Source organism: Oryzias latipes, chromosome 8 (assembly GCF_002234675.1).
Source record: "Oryzias latipes chromosome 8, ASM223467v1".
NCBI lineage: Eukaryota > Metazoa > Chordata > Actinopteri > Beloniformes > Adrianichthyidae > Oryzias > Oryzias latipes.
Genome location: NC_019866.2, coordinates 3,078,147 through 3,100,191, shown reverse-complemented (window position 1 = coordinate 3,100,191; position 22,045 = coordinate 3,078,147). Strand labels below are relative to the sequence as shown.

Here is a 22,045-nt window from a genome sequence, read left to right as displayed (position 1 = left end):
TAAAAACAATGATTAAATAAAAAAGAGAACTTTAGTGTTTTGCAGCTTTTCATTAGAATTTATTAGTGTGAGCTAACTTCTGCCCTCAAAGAGCAAAAGAAAAATCAACAAAGCTAAAAAAATGTGCGCTTACATTTCTTTTTTTTTTATTTTGTAATTAAATTAATAAATATTGTGACTTTTCTTTTTTTTCACGGTCAGTGGTAGTCTAGCGCTGTGATTGGTCCTTTTCCCGGAAAAGCAGCAGGTCACGTGCTCCTCCCACCTGCCACCGAGAACTAATTTGGGATAATTGAAGTCCAGGTGAGGCTGTTTGAGACACTGTGTTCGGCTTCAGGCCATGTGCACGGCTGTTGTTCAGGTGAGGGAAACTAAAACGCAGTTTACTTATTTCATAGGCTTGGTCATCTATTTTAATATTTTCGTCATGGATTTCTCTTGAAGCATTTCCGCTCGTTTTCTTGTTGAAACTTGAAACCGCTCCCAGATGACGTCATTTTATCAAGTTGGCAGTAAAACGTGATTTATGCAGGAAACTCCACAAACGAAAATACATAATTGAACAGTGAATTATCTGGGGATTCTTGAGTATTTTTGATTTCTATTTTCCTTTTAGTCAAAGACCCCACGGGTTTATTTAACTATTTCCAAACAGATTAGTAATTTTTAAACGTTACTAAACATAACTGTTTACCATATGGCCTCTTTTTTTTTCTTATCAAAGAAACAACAGTCACTGAGACAAATACAAAGTTCTATTAGCTCTAGTTTTTAACAATGATTACATGTATAGTCATGCTAAAAATGGGGAAAAGGTTGATCAATTTGAATAAAGCTTCATACAGAATAAGTTTCAAGTAAATTGACATTATTGTCTGGATCTGTGGTTTAAAGACCCACTCCAATAAAAAATCCTGCTTTTGGTATTTTTGTAGCATTCTTCTCTTAATGGTGGACGTATATAAAAAGATTTAGGAATAAACTTTGTTTGAGTATTTCTTTATTCTAATCTTGATGGATCAGTAACAGATGAAAACATGCTTTTAAAGAGCTAGTATATGTGACGCGGCTAATGTGCCAAAGTCTCCCAGCTGCTGTACATTCAGATGCCTCCGTTTGCAGACGCATCCTTTAACGTCTTACTGTCTGAGCTGGCATCTGGCTTAAAACTGTGCGGCTGGATTGCTCCGATATTGCTCACCATCTTTGTTGCACCAGTATTGTTGGCTTGTTGTTAGGGGCTGTAAGCTTGTGGGAGAACGTGTAAACAAAGGGATTATGGGATATTAGTGGAGGGTTACAGTCCTGCCTACAACTGATGCCAATTTCTAATAAACTCCTGCTGTTCTGCAGAAAACGTCTTAAAAAAATGACAAGCTGTAAGATTTTTTGGCTAAAAACAGCATAATTATAATTAAAAGACCACTGAGAACGATTTCCATAGATTTATATATGGAGTGGGACTTGATTTCTTCAATGTTGCCCACAGGCTTCTTGGCCTCATGAACTCCTCCTGTGCAGGAAAAGGAGACGAAGCAGGATGGAACAAAAACAGATGTAAGTGTTCAGTTATGTTCAAGAGTTTTTAAATGTAAAGCTGCACAGAGTACTCACCATAAATTACGCTTTAAATGAGCCAATGTTCCTGACGGTAACAAAAATCTCCTTTTTAAAGAGAAGAGGCTTTTTCTATTATATATGGAGCCTTTTTAACCAAGAAATAATTTAAAATTCACAAGATCTGGCAGTAAGTTGTAGAACAAAGTTAAATTTCAAATACAAAAACAAATAAAATACATTTTAATGAGGTCTAGGTAATGCATAATTTGAAACTTGTTTGTTAAAAATCTGCACAAAGATTAAAATGTATTTTGTAAATGGTGATGTAAAAAAAGTATTGGCTGTTATTTAAGCAGCATATGCATGTTTTTCCCTCTAAAGCAGAAATTTGGAAAGCAGTCTTTTAAATTAACTAATTTCTTACAAACTTATATTGATTCATACCTAATTTATAGGTTTAACTACGACTAATCAGTTTCTGCTTTCCTCCATTTTCAGCATTGAGTTGTATGTTCTACCTTAACCTTAAAAATGAATGAAAAACATGAATAAAAAGGAAAATCCTTCAAAATGTTGTTTGATGCCATTTTAAGAACAGGAAGTAAAAAAAAAAAACTGAATTAAATGGTAAATATTCCTGAAACCTCATAACTGTTATTTGGTGCCTTAGGAATAATGCGCCTAAATTTAGAAAATTAGTCTAAAAGTGAAGACATGAGGCAAATAAAATATAGAAATGAAGCCTAAAACGCTCGTTTTTTTTTTTACCTATAGCCATTCTTAGGACAAATATGAAATACTGAATACTTGTTGTAAATCCATATAGTGGCCAGCCCAGACACTCTAAATGCTGTCCAACAGAATAAAACTTGAACGATGCACTTTGATTTTCACTTTTTTTTCTTTTTTTCTAACCAAGATAATCCTATTGAGATCTAGTCATTTTTTTCTTGTTCTCTCCCCAGGAAGATCTTCAAACTGTAAGTGCCTTTATTTGATTGGCTTCTGCTTGGCCGCCATGCCGTTTCTCTTCTTTTGGCTTCTCTGTCATGACTTACTTTTTGCTTAAAGCTTGCTGAGCATTGAAGGTGCCTTCATCCCACTTTAAGAATGTTTATAGTAACCTCACATTTGCAGTATAAATGTATAAACATTTATGTCTATTTTCAAACTTTAATATTATATCAAAATGGTTGATTACTATTAGTCAACAACAGGGGTCTATCATAGTAGGTTTAAGGGCTGTCATCTGGACTTGGTTTTTAAAGTTGAAGACCTCTTATCCAAAAGGCTTTGTCAATTCTATCAAAGCCTTTTGAATAAGAGGTAACGTCTTCTAATTTTAAAAACAAAGTCCATATGACAAGCCTTAAACCTACAATGATGGAGTCAACCAACATGGATAAATGACTCTTCATAGACAACAGGGGTCTCCTACTTCTGTCATTTGCCCGTACTCGCGCCTCGCTCAATCGTTGCGCTCAACTTTGCGAATTTTCATCATTTTGAAGAATTTCATTTTCATCCAGATCTTCAAAAGGTATGTGAGGTGTACACGCACGCACAAACACGCGCACACACGTACAAAGGAATTGTAAATACTGTATGGAAACCCATGTATTTTGCTACTAAGTTGCATCCCTGTCTCGGCCGCCGTGCCACTCGCTCCCCCCCCCCGGCCGCCGTGCCACTCGCTCCCCCCCCCCCTGGCCGCCGTGCCACTCGCCCCCCCCCCCCTGGCTGCCGTGCCACTCGCTTCCCCCCCTGGCCGCCGTGCCACTCGCTTCCCCCCCCTGGCCGCCGTGCCACTCGCTTCCCCCCCCTGGCCGCCGTGCCACTCGCTTCCCCCCCCTGGCCGCCGTGCCACTGGCTCCCCCCGTCCCTGGCCGCCGTGCCACTGGCTCCCCCCGTCCCGTCCTGGCCGCCGTGCCACTCCATCCCCTCCTTGCCCCGTCCTGGCCGCTGTGCCACTCGCTTGCACCTGTCACCATTTGTTTAACTCTGTTCTTACATCACTGTATGAGTGTTCCGATTGACTCATTATTTTTCTTAGCATTTTCCGGTTATTGTAAAATAATCCTTCATCTTTCAAAGGCACCTTCAATTGCATTTTGTGTCAGTGGCTGTTCTTCTACTATTCCTATCCCTTTTTTTCTTTTGTTAGATGTGTGTCTAGGAATTAGGTCAGATATTGAGTAGGCCAGCTGCCAAAAATGTAAATGGAGAGGGAGGCATAAAATTGGTCACTAATATCTATAACACTTATTAGTCAACTGTGGGCTGGAGCTGAATCAGAAAAGGAATTATTGGTAAGTGAACATTTGTATGGTTGAAGGATCTTCAGCCTTTTCATGGTCATTTCTGCTTGGCTACATTTGGCACACTGCCCTTCTTTTTCAGGCAAATCTACGAAAGGTAAGAACTATTTTTGTTTTTCTACATACTTGCAAAGTTTGGGTTTTTGTACTGTTTTATTTTTTTTTTCTGCCATACTCAGTTTGTGTTCTTGTTGGTGGAGCAGTTACATTGGTGTGGTCCTACAATATTTAGGTTTGTGAAGTAATTTCCGTGTACTTTTTGTTGCGATGAGTTTCAAACAGCCTTAGTTTGAAATTGATGTAGCTTTGGAATCTTTGTTGAATGCTTTGAAAAGCCCAGCCCACAGCCAGGAAGTTTAGTGAGGGAGGATTGCATGCATCTTTTGCCACAACCACTCTCTGCAGGTGATTTTTCAGTTACTACAACACACATTGGTGGAATGCTTTGAACTCTCATGCTGGTGATCCTATTTATTTTGGTTGGGTCTCTTGTTTTTCTTTCTAAGAGGGTCACTTGTTAAATCTTACTCATTACTTTCTGGATTGTCAGGTTTCTGTTAGCTGTTTTCTGTGTGAGGCTTGGGTTTTCTGTCCTTTAGACTCCAGTCTTTCTGAACGACCTCCTTAGATTTGATTTTAAGATCTTTAAAAAGTAAACCTTTTCTTCTGGGCTTTTCTCTCATATCATCCTGACTGAATCTTTACTAAGCTTTTGCTGGATTCTGTTCTGTTTGAATCTTTATAATACTGATCTAGTTTTTTTTTTTTCCTTTTATTTTTTATACTTTTTAGTGTTCTGTTTTGTCTGGTGGCCTTTAAGTTGTCCTGTTCCACCATACTCTTTTGGCTTCTTTGCCTTCAGCTCCTTGTCTTCTGGATTTCCTTATCCTGTCTGGATTTGTTATCTAAAAATCTTTGCAACCTGATTTGGTTGAAATTGCTCTCCACAGGTTCCTGCCCCCCGTCCTGCTGTCTGTCTGATCCAACTTGTAACTAGGTGATGCGCTGAATTATTTTTCCCCTCTAGCGTCTATACTCAACTTTAATCTCCAACAGGTGTTCCAGTTGACTACAATTTTTTGTTTTTATTGCAGGTGTTCCAGTCATTCATCTAATTGCAGTTGGTTACTAATTTATTTGTCCTTTTTGATCTTCCAGTTTTTCCCCCCTAAACCTTGTCATTACTAACTTCTCATGTCTATCTGGTATAATTTTGCTGAAAGTCATTTTTCATTAAGGATTTTCTCAAAATTGCATGAAAATTAACTTTTTATTGAATAATTTTTTTTTCCAGATTTTGTTAAACTGCATTTAAAAATGAACTTCACCAGCTTGTCATGAAGAGGAACCACCTCATCACTACTGCAAAACTAATCCCAATTGCAGAGTATCAATAAAGACTCAAATTGACTGTTTGTTTTGGAATACTGATATTGAAGGATACACTACTGTATACCTTACTGGAGCTTTCAAACCAAAAAAGTGGAGATGTCAAACCATCTTTTGGAAGCTGCATCAAAAGCAATTGCTGCAATCAAACCAAAAGGGATTCATTGAGCAATTGTGTCCGACACTGGAAACACACAAACATCTGGTACACTGTCCTAACAAAACTTTCTCTGTTGGGAGTCCTCTTGGAGTTGTCTTTTTTTTTAATTAAAAACCAAAAAAACTCAATGCTCCTTATGGGATCTGCTTGTATAAAACCCAGTAAACCTGTAAGGTAACCACAAATTAAAAAAAAACATGAAAACATCGGTCTAAACCTAAAAAAACTGAAAGTTCTGCGTGTGTGCTGAAATTGAAGACTGGTGCCCTATGGAACACTTGAAACCACATACAAATGGAAAGCTGGGTATCCATGAAAAAAATGGAAATCTGTATCTGTAATGCAACAGGAACCTCTGCATTTCTAAACCCAAGAAGGGAAACTGAATGTTGGAAGCCATTGAATGTAATGATCTGATACAGCATGCTAAATTTGAAAACCCATGCCCTATGGAGCTCTTAACACAAGAATAAAACCAAGCTCTATGAAAGTTGGTATGTGCAGCAAAATGAGGAAATATTTGCATCCAAATGGCGGCAAAATGGTCTGGATTTCTAAACTCATGAAGGAAACTGGATGTTGAAAGATACCGTATGAAATAAAGATAGAATGCATGCATGATGTTCTGAAAAACCAACTCCTCTATTGGAACACTTGAAACCACATCAACATGTAAAGCTTGTGGAAAGGCCCACGGGGGGAAAAAATGGAAATGCTTGCATCCAAAGTGGAACAGGAACCCCAGGATTTCTAAACCCAAGGAAGGAAACTGGATGTTGAAACCCATTGAATGGAATGAAGATTTGATGCATGCATGAATGCATGCTTAATATAGTAACTGATGCTCTTTAAAACACGTGACACCACATTGAAACAGAAAGCTTGTGGAAAGCTGGGTATCCACGGAAAAAAGTGGAAATCATTGCACCTAAAAGGCAACGGGAACATTGGTTTTCAAAACCCAAGGAAAGAAAGTGGATGTTGGAAGCTATTGATTTGAGTGGTGATGGGATGAATTAATCATGTAATTGTAATCTGATGCCGTATGAAACACATGAACAAAGAGAAAAAATAAGCTTTTGGGAAGCTTGTACGTGAAGAAAAAAATTTGAGAACGGTGTATCCGAAAAAGAAACATGGATTTCTTAACCCAAGGAAGGTCACTGGGTTTTAAAAAGCAACAGGTACCTCTGCATTAACCCAAGGAAGGAAAGTGAATATTGGAAGTTATTGACTGGAATCAAGATGGGTTGCATGCAAGCTGTAATTAAAAAACTGATGCCTTATGGAACTCTGGAAACCACATATATGAAAAGCTGGTATGTGCAGCAAAATGTGGAAATATTTGCATCCAAATGGCAGCAAAAGGGGTTGTTGAAAGCTACTGTATGAAATAAAGATGGAATGCCTGCATGGTGTACTAAAAAAAAACCTGCCTTTTTGAACACTTGAAACCACATCACTATGTACAACTTGTGGAAAGACCCACAGGCAGAAAATTGAAATACTTGCATCCAAAGTGACACAGGAACCGCATGTTTTCTAAGCCCAAGGAAGGAAACTGTTGGAAACCATTGAATGGAATGAAGATGGATTGCATGATGTAATTGAGAACTGATGCCTTATGGAATAAAACATTGGACACCAGAACAAAAAGGAAAACTCTTGGAACTGGTATATGCTACAAAGCGGATTGCTGTGTATCCGAAAAGCAACAGGAATGATTGCATTTCTAAACCCAAGGAAGGATTGTGGATGTTGTAATCCAATTGAATGGAATGCATATTTGACGCATGCAAGCTGAATTTTAAAACTAATAACCAATAGAGCACTTTAAACCTCCTTCAAATGGAAAGCTTGGGGAAGCCTAATACCTACACAAGTGGTGATCTTTGCATCCAAAAAGCTACAGGAATATCTGGACTTCTTAACCCAAGGAAGGAAACTGGATGTTGAAAGCCATTGAATGGAATGAAGATGGGATGCATGCATGCTGTAACTCAAAACTGATGCCCTTTGGAACACTTGACGCCACATTGAAATGGAAAGCTGGGTACCTACAGATAAAATTGGAAATCTTTGCATCCAAAAGGCAACCGGAACGTCTGGTTTCCTAAAGCCAAGGAAGGAAACTGGATGCTGGAACCCATTGAAAGGACAGAAGATGGGATGAAAGGATGATGTAATTAAAAACTGAGACCCTATGGAATAATGAAACCCTTGACACCAGAACAAAAGGGAAAGCTTTTTGAATGCTGGTATGTGCAGCATAGCGGAAAGCCGTGTATCCGAAAAGCAAGAAGAATTTCTGGATCTCTAAATCCAGTGAAGAAAACAGAATATTGGAAGCCATTGAATGAAATGAAGATGGGATTCATTTATGTACTTGAAAACTGATGAAACACTTGAAACAAGAACAAAACGGAGAGCTCTTGGAAACCTGGTAAGTGCAGCAAAAAGTGGAAAATTGTGCATCCAAAAAGCAACAGGAATATCTGGACTTACTAACCCAAGGAAGAAAACTGGATGTTGGAAGCCATTGAATGGAATGAAGATTTGATGCACGCATACTGAATCTGAAAACGGATGCCCTATGGAAAACTTGAAACCACATCAATATGGAAAGCTGGTGGACAGCTGGCAGTCATGGCAAAAAGTGGAAATATTTGAATCCAAAAGGCAACAGGAACATTTGGATTTCTGAACCCAGGGAAGGAAAGTGGATGTTGGAAGCCATTGAATGGAATGAAGATTTGATGCACGCATACTGAATCTGAAAACGGATGCCCTATGGAAAACTTGAAACCACATCAATATGGAAAGTTTGTGGACAGCTGGCAGTTATGGCAAAAAGTGGAAATATTTGAATCCAAAAGGAACATTTGGATTTCTGATCCCAGGGAAGGAAAGTGGATGTTGGAAACCATTGAATGGAATGAAGATTGATGGATGCAAGCTGAGTATGAAAACTGATACAATATGGAACACTTGACAACACATTTAAATGAAGAGCTTGTTGAAAGCTGATACCCACAAACAAATGTGCAGGTATCTCTGGATTTCTTAACCCAAGAAAGAAAAGTGGATGTTGGAAGCCACTGAATGGAATGAAGATGGATTGCATGATGTACTTGAAAACTGATGCCCTAGTGAATAAAGAAACGTTGGACACTAAAACAAAAAGGAAAGCTCTTGGAACACTGGTATATGCAACAAAGCGGAATGCTGTGTATCCGCAAGCAAGAGGAATTTCTGGATCTCTAAACCCAACGAAGAAAACAGAATATTGGAAGCCATTGAATGAAATGAAGATGGGATTCATTTATGTACTTGAAAACTGATGAAACACAATGAAACACTTGACACAAGAACAAAACGGAAAGCTCTTGGAAACCTGGTATTTGCAGCAAAAAGTGGAAATTTGTGCATCCAAAAAGCAACAGGAATATCTGGACTTCCTAACCCAAGGAAGGAAACTGGATGTTGGAAGCCATTAAATTGAATGAAGATTTGATGCACGCATACTGAATCTGAAAACGGATGCCCTATGGAACACTTGAAACCACATCAATATGGAAAGTTTGTGGACAGCTGGCAGTCATGGCAAAAAGTGGAAATATTTGAATCCAAAGGCAACAGGAACATTTGGATTTCTGTACCCAGGGAAGGAAAGTGGATGTTGGAAGCCATTGAATGGAATGAAGATTTGATGCACGCATACTGAATCTGAAAACGGATGCCCTATGGAACACTTGAAACCACATCAATATGGAAAGTTTGTGGACAGCTGGCAGTTATGGCAAAAAGTGTAAATATTTTAATCCAAAAGGAACATTTGGATTTCTGTACCCAGGGAAGGAAAGTGGATGTTGGAAGCCATTGAATGGTATGAAGATTTGATGCATGCAAGCTGAGTATAACTGATACCCACAAAAAAATGTGGAAATCTTTTCATCCAAAAAAAGCCACAAGAATGCCTGAATTTCTACAACCAAGACAGGAAACGGAACGTTGAAAGCTATTTGGTGGAATATAGATGGGATGCGTGCATGATATAACTGAAAGCAGATGCCCCATGGAACACTAGACACCCCATTGAAATGGAAAGCTTGTGGAAACCTGACATCTACAGAAGTGGCGATCTGTACATCCAAAAAGCAACAGCAATATCTGGACTTCCTAACCCAAGGAAGAAAACTGGATGTTGGAAGCCATTGTATGGAATGAAGATTTGATGCACGCATACTGAATCTGAAAACGGATGCCCTATGGAAAACTTGAAACCACATCAATATGGAAAGCTGGTGGACAGCTGGCAGTCATGGCAAAAAGTGGAAATATTTGAATCCAAAAGGCAACAGAAACATTTGGATTTCTGAACCCAGGGAAGGAAAGTGGATGTTGGAAGCCATTGAATGGAATGAAGATTTGATGCACGCATACTGAATCTGAAAACGGATGCCCTATGGAAAACTTGAAACCACATCAATATGGAAAGCTGGTGGACAGCTGGCAGTCATGGCAAAAAGTGGAAATATTTGAATCCAAAAGGAACATTTGGATTTCTGAACCCAGGAATGGAAAGTGGATGTTGGAAACCATTGAATGGAATGAAGATTTGATGCACTTATGCTGAATATGAAAACGGATGCCCTATGGAACACTTGAAACCACATCAATATGGAAAGCTGGTGGACAGCTGGCAGTTATGGCAAAAAGTGGAAATATTTGAATCCAAAAGGCAACAGGAACATTTGGATTTCTGAACCCAGGGAAGGAAAGTGGATGTTGGAAGCCATTGAATGGAATGAGGATTTGATGCACGCATACTGAATCTGAAAACGGATTCCCTATGGAAAACTTGAAACCACATCAATATGGAAAGTTTGTGGACAGCTGGCAGTTATGGCAAAAAGTGTAAATATTTTAATCCAAAAGGAACATTTGGATTTCTGAACCCAGGAATGGAAAGTGGATGTTGGAAACCATTGAATGGAATGAAGATTTGATGCACTTATGCTGAATATGAAAATGGATGCCCTATGGAACACTTGAAACCACATCAATATGGAAAGCTGGTGGACAGCTGGCAGTTATGGCAAAAAGTGGAAATATTTGAATCCAAAAGGCAACAGGAACATTTGGATTTCTGATCCCAGGGAAGGAAAGTGGATGTTGGAAACCATTGAATGGAGTGAAGATTGATGGATGCAAGCTGAGTGTGAAAACTGATACAATATGGAACACTTGACAACACATTTAAATGAAGAGCTTATTGAAAGCTGATACCCACAAACAAATGTGCAGGTATCTCTGGATTTCTTAACCCAAGAAAGAAAAGTGGATGTTGGAAGCCACTGAATGGAATGAAGATGGATTGCATGATGTACTTGAAAACTGATGCCCTAGTGAATAAAGAAACGTTGGACACTAAAACAAAAGGGAAAGCTCTTGGAACACTGGTATATGCAACAAAGCGGAATGCTGTGTATCCGCAAGCAAGAGGAATTTCTGGATCTCTAAACCCAACGAAGAAAACAGAATATTGGAAGCCATTGAATGAAATGAAGATGGGATTCATTTATGTACTTGAAAACTGATGAAATACAATGAAACACTTGACACAAGAACAAAACAGAAAGCTCTTGGAAACCTGGTATTTGCAGCAAAAAGTGGAAATTTGTGCATCCAAAAAGCAACAGGAATATCTGGACTTCCTAACCCAAGGAAGGAAACTGGATGTTGGAAGCCATTGAATGGAATGAAGATTTGATGCATGCATGCTGAATCTGAAAACGGATGCCCTATGGAACACTTGAAACCACATCAACATGGAAAGTTTGTGGACAGCTGGCAGTTATGGCAAAAAGTGTAAATATTTTAATCCAAAAGGAACATTTGGATTTCTGTACCCAGGGAAGGAAAGTGGATGTTGGAAGCCATTGAATGGTATGAAGATTTGATGCATGCAAGCTGAGTATAACTGATACCCACAAAAAAATGTGGAAATCTTTTCATCCAAAAAAAGCCACAAGAATGCCTGAATTTCTACAACCAAGACAGGAAACGGAACGTTGAAAGCTATTTGGTGGAATATAGATGGGATGCGTGCATGATATAACTGAAAGCAGATGCCCCATGGAACACTAGACACCCCATTGAAATGGAAAGCTTGTGGAAACCTGACATCTACAGAAGTGGCGATCTGTACATCCAAAAAGCAACAGGAATATCTGGACTTCCTAACCCAAGGAAGAAAACTGGATGTTGGAAGCCATTGTATGGAATGAAGATTTGATGCACGCATACTGAATCTGAAAACGGATGCCCTATGGAACACTTGAAACCACATCAATATGGAAAGTTTGTGGACAGCTGGCAGTCATGGCAAAAAGTGGAAATATTTGAATCCAAAAGGAACATTTGGATTTCTGATCCCAGGGAAGGAAAGTGGATGTTGGAAACCATTGAATGGAATGGAGATTGATGGATGCAAGCTGAGTTTGAAAACTGATACAATATGGAACACTTGACAACACATTTAAATGAAGAGCTTGTTGAAAACTGATACCTACAAACAAATGTGCAGGTATCTCTGGATTTCTTAACCCAAGAAAGAAAAGTGGATGTTGGAAGCCACTGAATGGAATGAAGATGGATCGCATGATGTACTTGAAAACTGATGCCCTAGTGAATAAAGAAACGTTGGACACTAAAACAAAAAGGAAAGCTCTTGGAACACTGGTATATGCAACAAAGCGGAATGCTGTGTATCCGCAAGCAAGAGGAATTTCTGGATCTCTAAACCCAACGAAGAAAACAGAATATTGGAAGCCATTGAATGAAATGAAGATGGGATTCATTTATGAACTTGAAAACTGATGAAACACAATGAAACACTTGACACAAGAACAAAACGGAAAGCTCTTGGAAACCTGGTATTTGCAGCAAAAAGTGGAAATTTGTGCATCCAAAAAGCAACAGGAATATTTTGGACTTCCTAACCCAAGGAAGGAAACTGGATGTTGGAAGCCATTAAATTGAATGAAGATTTGATGCACGCATGCTGAATCTGAAAACGGATGCCCTATGGAACACTTGAAACCACATCAATATGGAAAGTTTGTGGACAGCTGGCAGTCATGGCAAAAAGTGGAAATATTTGAATCCAAAGGCAACAGGAACATTTGGATTTCTGTACCCAGGGAAGGAAAGTGGATGTTGGAAGCCATTGAATGGAATGAAGATTTGATGCACGCATACTGAATCTGAAAACGGATGCCCTATGGAACACTTGAAACCACATCAATATGGAAAGTTTGTGGACAGCTGGCAGTTATGGCAAAAAGTGTAAATATTTTAATCCAAAAGGAACATTTGGATTTCTGTACCCAGGGAAGGAAAGTGGATGTTGGAAGCCATTGAATGGTATGAAGATTTGATGCATGCAAGCTGAGTATAACTGATACCCACAAAAAAATGTGGAAATCTTTTCATCCAAAAAAAGCCACAAGAATGCCTGAATTTCTACAACCAAGACAGGAAACGGAACGTTGAAAGCTATTTGGTGGAATATAGATGGGATGCGTGCATGATATAACTGAAAGCAGATGCCCCATGGAACACTAGACACCCCATTGAAATGGAAAGCTTGTGGAAACCTGACATCTACAGAAGTGGCGATCTGTACATCCAAAAAGCAACAGGAATATCTGGACTTCCTAACCCAAGGAAGAAAACTGGATGTTGGAAGCCATTGTATGGAATGAAGATTTGATGCACGCATACTGAATCTGAAAACGGATGCCCTATGGAACACTTGAAACCACATCAATATGGAAAGTTTGTGGACAGCTGGCAGTTATGGCAAAAAGTGGAAATATTTGAATCCAAAAGGAACATTTGGATTTCTGAACCCAGGAATGGAAAGTGGATGTTGGAAACCATTGAATGGAATGAAGATTTGATGCACTTATGCTGAATATGAAAACGGATGCCCTATGGAACACTTGAAACCACATCAATATGGAAAGCTGGTGGACAGCTGGCAGTTATGGCAAAAAGTGGAAATATTTGAATCCAAAAGGCAACAGGAACATTTGGATTTCTGATCCCAGGGAAGGAAAGTGGATGTTGGAAACCATTGAATGGAATGGAGATTGATGGATGCAAGCTGAGTTTGAAAACTGATACAATATGGAACACTTGACAACACATTTAAATGAAGAGCTTGTTGAAAACTGATACCCACAAACAAATGTGCAGGTATCTCTGGATTTCTTAACCCACGAAAGAAAAGTGGATGTTGGAAGCCACTGAATGGAATGAAGATGGATCGCATGATGTACTTGAAAACTGATGCCCTAGTGAATAAAGAAACGTTGGACACTAAAACAAAAAGGAAAGCTCTTGGAACACTGGTATATGCAACAAAGCGGAATGCTGTGTATCCGCAAGCAAGAGGAATTTCTGGATCTCTAAACCCAACGAAGAAAACAGAATATTGGAAGCCATTGAATGAAATGAAGATGGGATTCATTTATGAACTTGAAAACTGATGAAACACAATGAAACACTTGACACAAGAACAAAACGGAAAGCTCTTGGAAACCTGGTATTTGCAGCAAAAAGTGGAAATTTGTGCATCCAAAAAGCAACAGGAATATCTGGACTTCCTAACCCAAGGAAGGAAACTGGATGTTGGAAGCCATTAAATTGAATGAAGATTTGGTGCATGCATGCTGAATCTGAAAACGGATGCCCTATGGAACACTTGAAACCACATCAATATGGAAAGTTTGTGGACAGCTGGCAGTCATGGCAAAAAGTGGAAATATTTGAATCCAAAGGCAACAGGAACATTTGGATTTCTGTACCCAGGGAAGGAAAGTGGATGTTGGAAGCCATTGAATGGAATGAAGATTTGATGCACGCATACTGAATCTGAAAACGGATGCCCTATGGAACACTTGAAACCACATCAATATGGAAAGTTTGTGGACAGCTGGCAGTTATGGCAAAAAGTGTAAATATTTTAATCCAAAAGGAACATTTGGATTTCTGTACCCAGGGAAGGAAAGTGGATGTTGGAAGCCATTGAATGGTATGAAGATTTGATGCATGCAAGCTGAGTATAACTGATACCCACAAAAAAATGTGGAAATCTTTTCATCCAAAAAAAGCCACAAGAATGCCTGGATTTCTACAACCAAGACAGGAAACGGAACGTTGAAAGCTATTTGGTGGAATATAGATGGGATGCGTGCATGATATAACTGAAAGCAGATGCCCCATGGAACACTAGACACCCCATTGAAATGGAAAGCTTGTGGAAACCTGACATCTACAGAAGTGGCGATCTGTACATCCAAAAAGCAACAGGAATATCTGGACTTCCTAACCCGAGGAAGAAAACTGGATGTTGGAAGCCATTGTATGGAATGAAGATTTGATGCACGCATACTGAATCTGAAAACGGATGCCCTATGGAACACTTGAAACCACATCAATATGGAAAGTTTGTGGACAGCTGGCAGTCATGGCAAAAAGTGGAAATATTTGAATCCAAAAGGAACATTTGGATTTCTAAACCCAGGAATGGAAAGTGGATGTTGGAAACCATTGAATGGAATGAAGATTTGATGCACTTATGCTGAAAATGAAAACGGATGCCCTATGGAACACTTGAAACCACATCAATATGGAAAGCTGGTGGACAGCTGGCAGTTATGGCAAAAAGTGGAAATATTTGAATCCAAAAGGCAAAAGGAACATTTGGATTTCTGATCCCAGGGAAGGAAAGTGGATGTTGGAAGCCATTGAATGGAATGAAGATTGATGGATGCAAGCTGAGTATGAAAACTGATACAATATGGAACACTTGACAACACATTTAAATGAAGAGCTTGTCGAAAGCTGATACCCACAAACAAATGTGCAGGTATCTCTGGATTTCTTAACCCAAGAAAGAAAAGTGGATGTTGGAAGCCACTGAATGGAATGAAGATGGATCGCATGATGTACTTGAAAACTGATGCCCTAGTGAATAAAGAAACGTTGGACACTAAAACAAAAAGGAAAGCTCTTGGAACACTGGTATATGCAACAAAGCGGAATGCTGTGTATCCGCAAGCAAGAGGAATTTCTGGATCTCTAAACCCAACGAAGAAAACAGAATATTGGAAGCCATTGAATGAAATGAAGATGGGATTCATTTATGTACTTGAAAACTGATGAAACACAATGAAACACTTCATACAAGAACAAAACGGAAAGCTTTTAGAACACTGGTCTATGCAACAATGCGGAATGCTGTGTATCCGAAAAGCAACAGGAATATCTGGATTTCTAAACCCAAGGAAGGATCGTGGATGTTGGAATCCATTGAATGGAATGCATATTTGACGCATGCAAGCTGAATTTGAAAACGGATACCCAATAGAGCACTTTACACCACATTGAAATGGAAAGCTTGGAGAAGCCTAATACCTACACGAGTGGTGATCTTTGCATCCAAAAAGCTACAGGAACATCTGGACTTCTTAACCCAAGGAAGGAAACTGGATGTTGAAAGCCATTAAATGGAGTGAAGATTTGATGCACGCATACTGAATCTGAAAACGGATGCCCTATGGAACACTTGAAACCACATCAATATGGAAAGTTTGTGGACAGCTGGCAGTTATGACAAAAAGTGTAAATATTTTAATCCAAAAGGAACATTTGGATTTCTGAACCCAGGGAAGGAAAGTGGATGTTGGAAACCATTGAATGGAATGAAGATTGATGGATGCAAGCTGAGTATGAAAACTGATGCCCTATGGAACACTTGACGCCACATTGAAATGGAAAGCTGGGTACCTACAGATAAAATTGGAAATCTTTGCACCCAAAAGGCAACCGGAACGTCTGGTTTTCTAAAGCCAAGGAAGGAAACTGGATGCTGGAACCCATTGAAAGGACAGAAGATGGGATGAAAGGATGATGTAATTAAAAACTGAGACCCTATGGAATAATGAAACCCTTGAAACCAGAAAAAAAGGGAAAGCTTTTTGAATGCTGGTATGTGCAGCATAGCGGAAAACCGTGTATCCGAAAAGCAAGAGGAATTTCTGGATCTCTAAACCCAATGAAGAAAACATAATATTGGAAGCCATTGAATGAAATGAAGATGGGATTCATTTATGTACTTAAACTGATGAAACACAATGAAACTCTTGACACAAGAACAAAACGGAAAGCTCTTGGAAACCTGGTATTTGCAGTAAAAAGTGGAAATTTGTGCATCCAAAAAGCAACAGGAATATCTGGACTTCCTAACCCAAGGAAGGAAACTGGATGTTGGAAGCCATTGAATGGCATGCATATTTGATACATGCAAGCGGAATTTGAAAACTGATATCCAATAGAGCACTTGACACCACATTGAAATGTAAAGCTTGGGGAAGCCTAATACCTACACAAGTGGTGATCTTTGCATCCAAAAAGCTACAGGAATATCTGGACTTCTTAACCCGAGGAAGGAAACTGGATGTTGAAAGCCATTGAATGGAACAAGGATGGGATAAACTATAATTTAATTGGAAACTAATGCCCTATGGAACACTGCACACCCCATTGAAATGGAAAGCTTGTAGATGCGTGACACCTACAGAAGTGGAGATCTGCATTTCCAAAAACCAAAAGGGATCTTTTGATTTCTAAACCCAAAGAAGGAAACTGGTTGTCGCAAGCTTTTGAACTGAACGAAGATGGGATGCATGCAAGCTGTAAGTGAAAACGGATGCCCTATGGAACACTTGAAAAATATTTAAAACGGAAAGCTTGTGGAAAGCTGGTATGTGCAGCAAAGCGGTAAATTGTGTATCCGAAAAGCAAGAGGAACATTTGGATCTCTGAACCCAAGGAAGTAAACTGGATGTTGGAAGCCATTGAATGGGATGAGATGGCATGCATGGATGATGTATCTGAAAACTGATACCCAATGGAACACTTGACACCCTATTGAAATGAAAAGCTTGTGGAAACCTGATATCTACAGAAGTGGAGATCTGTGTATCCAAAAAACGAACAGGAATCTCTAGATTTCTTAGCCTAAGGAAAGAAAGTGGATGTTGGAAGCCATTGAATGTATTGAAGAAGAGGATGCATGTATTATGTCATCATCCTTATTGATGAATAGCAAGTGCCCTGTGACATGTTGCAAAATCAGATGGGTTTTTCCTGGAGCTGGTGAAAGAATTCCAAGTATCGTGATCTAAGTCGAGGATAGGATGTATATCAAAGGCCTGTTGCCAAGTTCATCCATTTGCCACCACTCCCACAAGACGGTTCTAACTGCCCTTTACTGGTCTAACTGTTACTCAAGTTTGAGCTGGCTGTTCACAAGATTATTTATTTGCACTGAATTCAACAAGTGAACTTACTGGTTCGTTAGATTTCTGTAGTATCACAGCACTGCTATGTAAAGGATATATTTAAAGATTTATTTTTGACAAAACAACCACTGTTAACTTTATTTTGTCAAGCTTTGTATAGGCTTAGATTTTTAATATTCATAGCTTTTTTGTGTTGTTTATTCTGTCCTTTATTGTATCCATAAACAACTGCATCAATTACAGTATGGCATGTTTGTGATGCAACACCTCGTCATTCGTTCTGGTAAGACAACGTGGCAATTCAGGATTCAAATCTGTATCACAGTTGGAGTTTTCAGAGTTCACAGGTTTGGGATTCTTTCGCCATCACCTCCTTTATAGTCATCTTGACTTGTCTGAAAAATTTGGTAAGTGGCTTATAAAGACTACCTGGATACAGTTGCCTCATCCATTTTCTGATCCTATGGAAATTTCCTTCAATAATTTACTGCTTGTCTTGGGTTTGACTTGTGGGGGTGAAGTTGAACCCTTTTTCAACATCCCACCCTTATGTGAAGCACAACTGGAACTTGCATCTGGAGTAAGTTGATGGAATTGTAAGTGTGCGTCTTCCCATTGCCTTTCAAGCAATGTTTAAGAGAAACCACACCAAATTTCATGGGGACTTGCATGGTAAGGTACAACTTGAATAAGAATCTTCTTTTCAGGATAGTTTCCTCAAGGTTTGGTAATACATTGGGAAAACGCTGGAAAACATTTCTTTTAAATTTCACAATCGTAGGTACATCTGCAAGATGCATCTGTACATCTTGCACCTTTATGTTGGCCATTGTGGGATGGACCATTCTTAAAGCTTTTTATTTATTTTTCTTTTTTCTTTGCTTTTTTTTTTTGGTTTCTAATTTAATTTCTCTTTTGTATGTGTCAGTTAAGGACTGCCAAAAATGTTCCTTTTGATGCAACTTTAAAACTAAAGGTGATTTGAATGGTCTTTTTTTAGGAGTAGGGTCCTAACCCTAGGAGAGCGAGGGAAAAAAAAAGATCGGTAAGTCTTAAAAGTTGCTTAGTCAACAACTCCTTGTACTAACAAAATGGAATTTCTAAACATATCGGACAAGCATGAACAGATCTCATCTTTCGTATCAAAGAGTGGATTCCCATATTCGGAAGGGAAGTGCATCCTATTCTTTGCCAAATGGAATCTATTGAAAAGGCAAGAATTTAAATGGCAAGTGTTGGACACGGACTCTGAGAACCTATGTCTGGATTCAAAAATAACCACTTCCATAGAGTATTTCAAGAGAGGAAAAACACCTAAGACTGAAAGACCAAGGCTTTTGATGAAATGAGATCTCTCAAACTGGATTGCACTGACTGTCTTCAACCTAAAGAGTTGCCAAATTGGAGAAACCAAATTGCCTGTAAATACTAAAGAAATGTAAAAATGTACTGAGATGGTCTTGTTTTCCTTAAAGCTGAAGGCCATTGCATAATTTAAAGGATATTCATGTATTTGCTGAAGGGATTCTTTTAATGCAGGTATTAAGTCTGATTTTTGGATCCCAGGATACATCTACAGATTCCATCCTTCCAGAGAAATGGATGTAGGAAGGGTAAGTTATGAAACTTGCTGTGCATGCTGACTGACCAAACTTTAATCCGGTAACTGAAAATAAGTCAGAAGGAAAGTTTAACTAGGAAAATGGGTTGGTAGATATTGAATGATTTCAAATTCCACTGCTTTGCAAATGTTCCAAAAACTTGGTTTTAAAATATATCTAGAAAATGTACTTTTTACTGATAAAAGCTACTGTAATTCAGAAGTAATGTTTTGGTTTGTGTTTTACAGTTACATCCATATAGTGGAAAAAGGTGGCAGACCATCAAAGATTGAAGGTAAGTTTAACTTTAAGGTAACTTTAAGGTAAGGTAACTTTCTTTAATTTACATTTGTTGTTTCATACAATAAATGTTGACTTTTCTACACAGATCTGGAAAGTAGCTGGAAGCACCATAGATGCAAGATGCGAAGAACGTCAAATAACAAGGTAACTTTTATGTTTTTATTATGTTATATTATATGAATTGACTGTTTGGAGAAAGGCCAGTCCTCTGGCTCCAGCTTTACCGGCAATTTAGGTGTGATAAAACATGGATAATTGGCATGCTTTGAAGCTGAGAAATCTTATCTTATTCCAGTTTTTTTTTTGTCTTTTAATAAGGGGAGGGTAATGATGGAAAAAACAAGAGTAAGTGACGGGCTATTTCTTTGTGTGCAAGATCAGTCTGATTAGCAAGTAAATATTGGCTGTTTTCAGTTATCACTTACGACGGAGTTTTAGGGCCACCAAAAAAAAAGGAAAATTACGACTTTTTTCTCGTAAATTTACGAGAAAAAAGTCATAGATTAACAAGGAGAAAACACCGAAGTTGTCCGTTTATCGGAGCATCGCTTGAAGATGAAAGATGAGGAGGCTTTTGTTAAGCTTTATTTCCGGATTATTATAGGTTTAAAACAAAGACATTCTGAACCTTTGGCGACTCAAAATCAGATTATTGTCAGTGGAGCCGTCTTTCCGGGGTTCAGAGTCAGTAAAGCGGAGTTTCATCTGTAAAATAAGGAGCTCAGAGACACGTTTGGGTGTAGAGGACCGCTGCAGCCTTTATTTTCCTTTTCATTCACAAAACCTTAAGTTCATCTGTCACCTTACGTCATGAACCTGTCATCAGATCCGAACACCAATGCGGAAGTAAACGTCCCGTTATATCATTAAACAACAACGATGAATGAAAATAGTCTATTATATTAGCATTAGAACGTTGAAAATTCCAAAAAAGTGATCCTCCTCCTCAGACGGAAACGTCACACAAACGTAGAGATCTTGTTTTTGGTGGAAGAAGAAAGGATTGAAGTGGAAAGCTGCAGGGACACCGATGGCTTCATCGGGCTGCAGGGATCCTGCAAACCAACCATCAATAAATAAATCTTTAATAAATTGTAAATCAAACAAATGAACTTCCAGATATTTGGAACGTTCAAGCTCATTCAGCTCATCTGTTCAACTGAGTTTAGTCGGTCTGCTCTGTTGCTGTGCGGCGTTCACCTGCTGCCCTGCATGCTCACTTCCACTTAATATCGTAAATTTACAAGTTTTTTTCTCATAAATTTACGACTTAAAATCTTGTAAATTTATGAGTTTTTTTCTCATAAATTTACGAGATAAAAACTCGTAATTTTACTTTTTTTTTTTTTTTTTTTGGTGGCCCTAATACTCAATCGTAATCACTAACCTAGCATGAAAAAGTATTACTAAAACGTGTTAAAAAGAAAAAAGCCATTGTAAGTAGTTTGCTCACACCGTTTTTAAAACAGTCTGTTTGGGTTTCTAGGAAATGTTCACTGGATCTGGGAAATATTTTCAACTGCGGCAACTGGAGCGCAACCATCAAGAGCCAGTGAAGCTGGAGTCTGTGGAAAAGGGACATCTGCGTTTGCTGGAGGTGTGCAAATGTGATTCTTTTCACCATTGTAGGAAAATATTTTACAATTATGGGTGGCAGTACTATCATTAGAAAATATACTAAGACTGAAATATTGATTGTCCTGGACCAAGTCTGTAAAGCACTATTTTATTGTATCTATTTTTGTGTTTTTACTTATTTAGACTCAAAGAAAAACTCCAACCATTTCCGGCCACAGATGAATTCTTCAACTCCAGAGTAGTCTTGGGAATTAATACCTTGAATGAAGATGGCCACAGGACCTGCAAAACCTTCAATTACATACAAATTTGCTTGCACCAATGGGTTGAATGAGCAGTGGATTAGTCAAGTACAATTTTAGTATAAGGCCTGGTCAATAAATGACCAGGCCTTATTGTGCCTTTATTATTTATTTTTTTATTTAATAAAAATCCAACCCTACTAGACCCAATCGACGTCTTCCTCGGCATTTGCTGGATTATTTTTCTCCGGCATTTCCCTCATTGACGCTGCTGTCCAATGTGGCTGCTGTTGGAAATATCTATCTTTCCAACCCCTGCATCGGGCCAGATGATGTGAATCTGCCAATTTTTACTTTGAATGCTGTCTGAAAGTTGATTATAAAGGAATTGTTTTAAACCTTTTTTGTTTTATTTATTTATTTTGACTGACATAGGTCAAGCTTGAATTTTTACTTCCGAGCTGCTGCTACTTTATCACTTTACAGTCAAGGACAAGGAATTGTGACTATTTAACTT

The 22,045-nt window shown here is 38.7% G+C and overlaps 1 long non-coding RNA gene across 2 annotated transcripts; it reads left to right on the top strand.

Moving 5' to 3' along the window:
• Positions 1 to 223: 223 nt before the first annotated feature.
• On the top strand, positions 224 to 21,926 carry LOC105354507. Of its 2 annotated transcripts, XR_002290641.2 has the most exons (9): positions 226 to 361; positions 1,490 to 1,557; positions 2,526 to 2,540; positions 18,805 to 18,849; positions 19,371 to 19,417; positions 19,654 to 19,700; positions 19,794 to 19,852; positions 21,195 to 21,305; positions 21,470 to 21,926. It is a non-coding gene; the product is annotated as an uncharacterized LOC105354507 (long non-coding RNA). The 2 variants fall into 2 exon arrangements; XR_002290639.2 differs by having other exon boundaries at positions 224 to 361; positions 18,805 to 19,417.
• Positions 21,927 to 22,045: the final 119 nt, after the last annotated feature.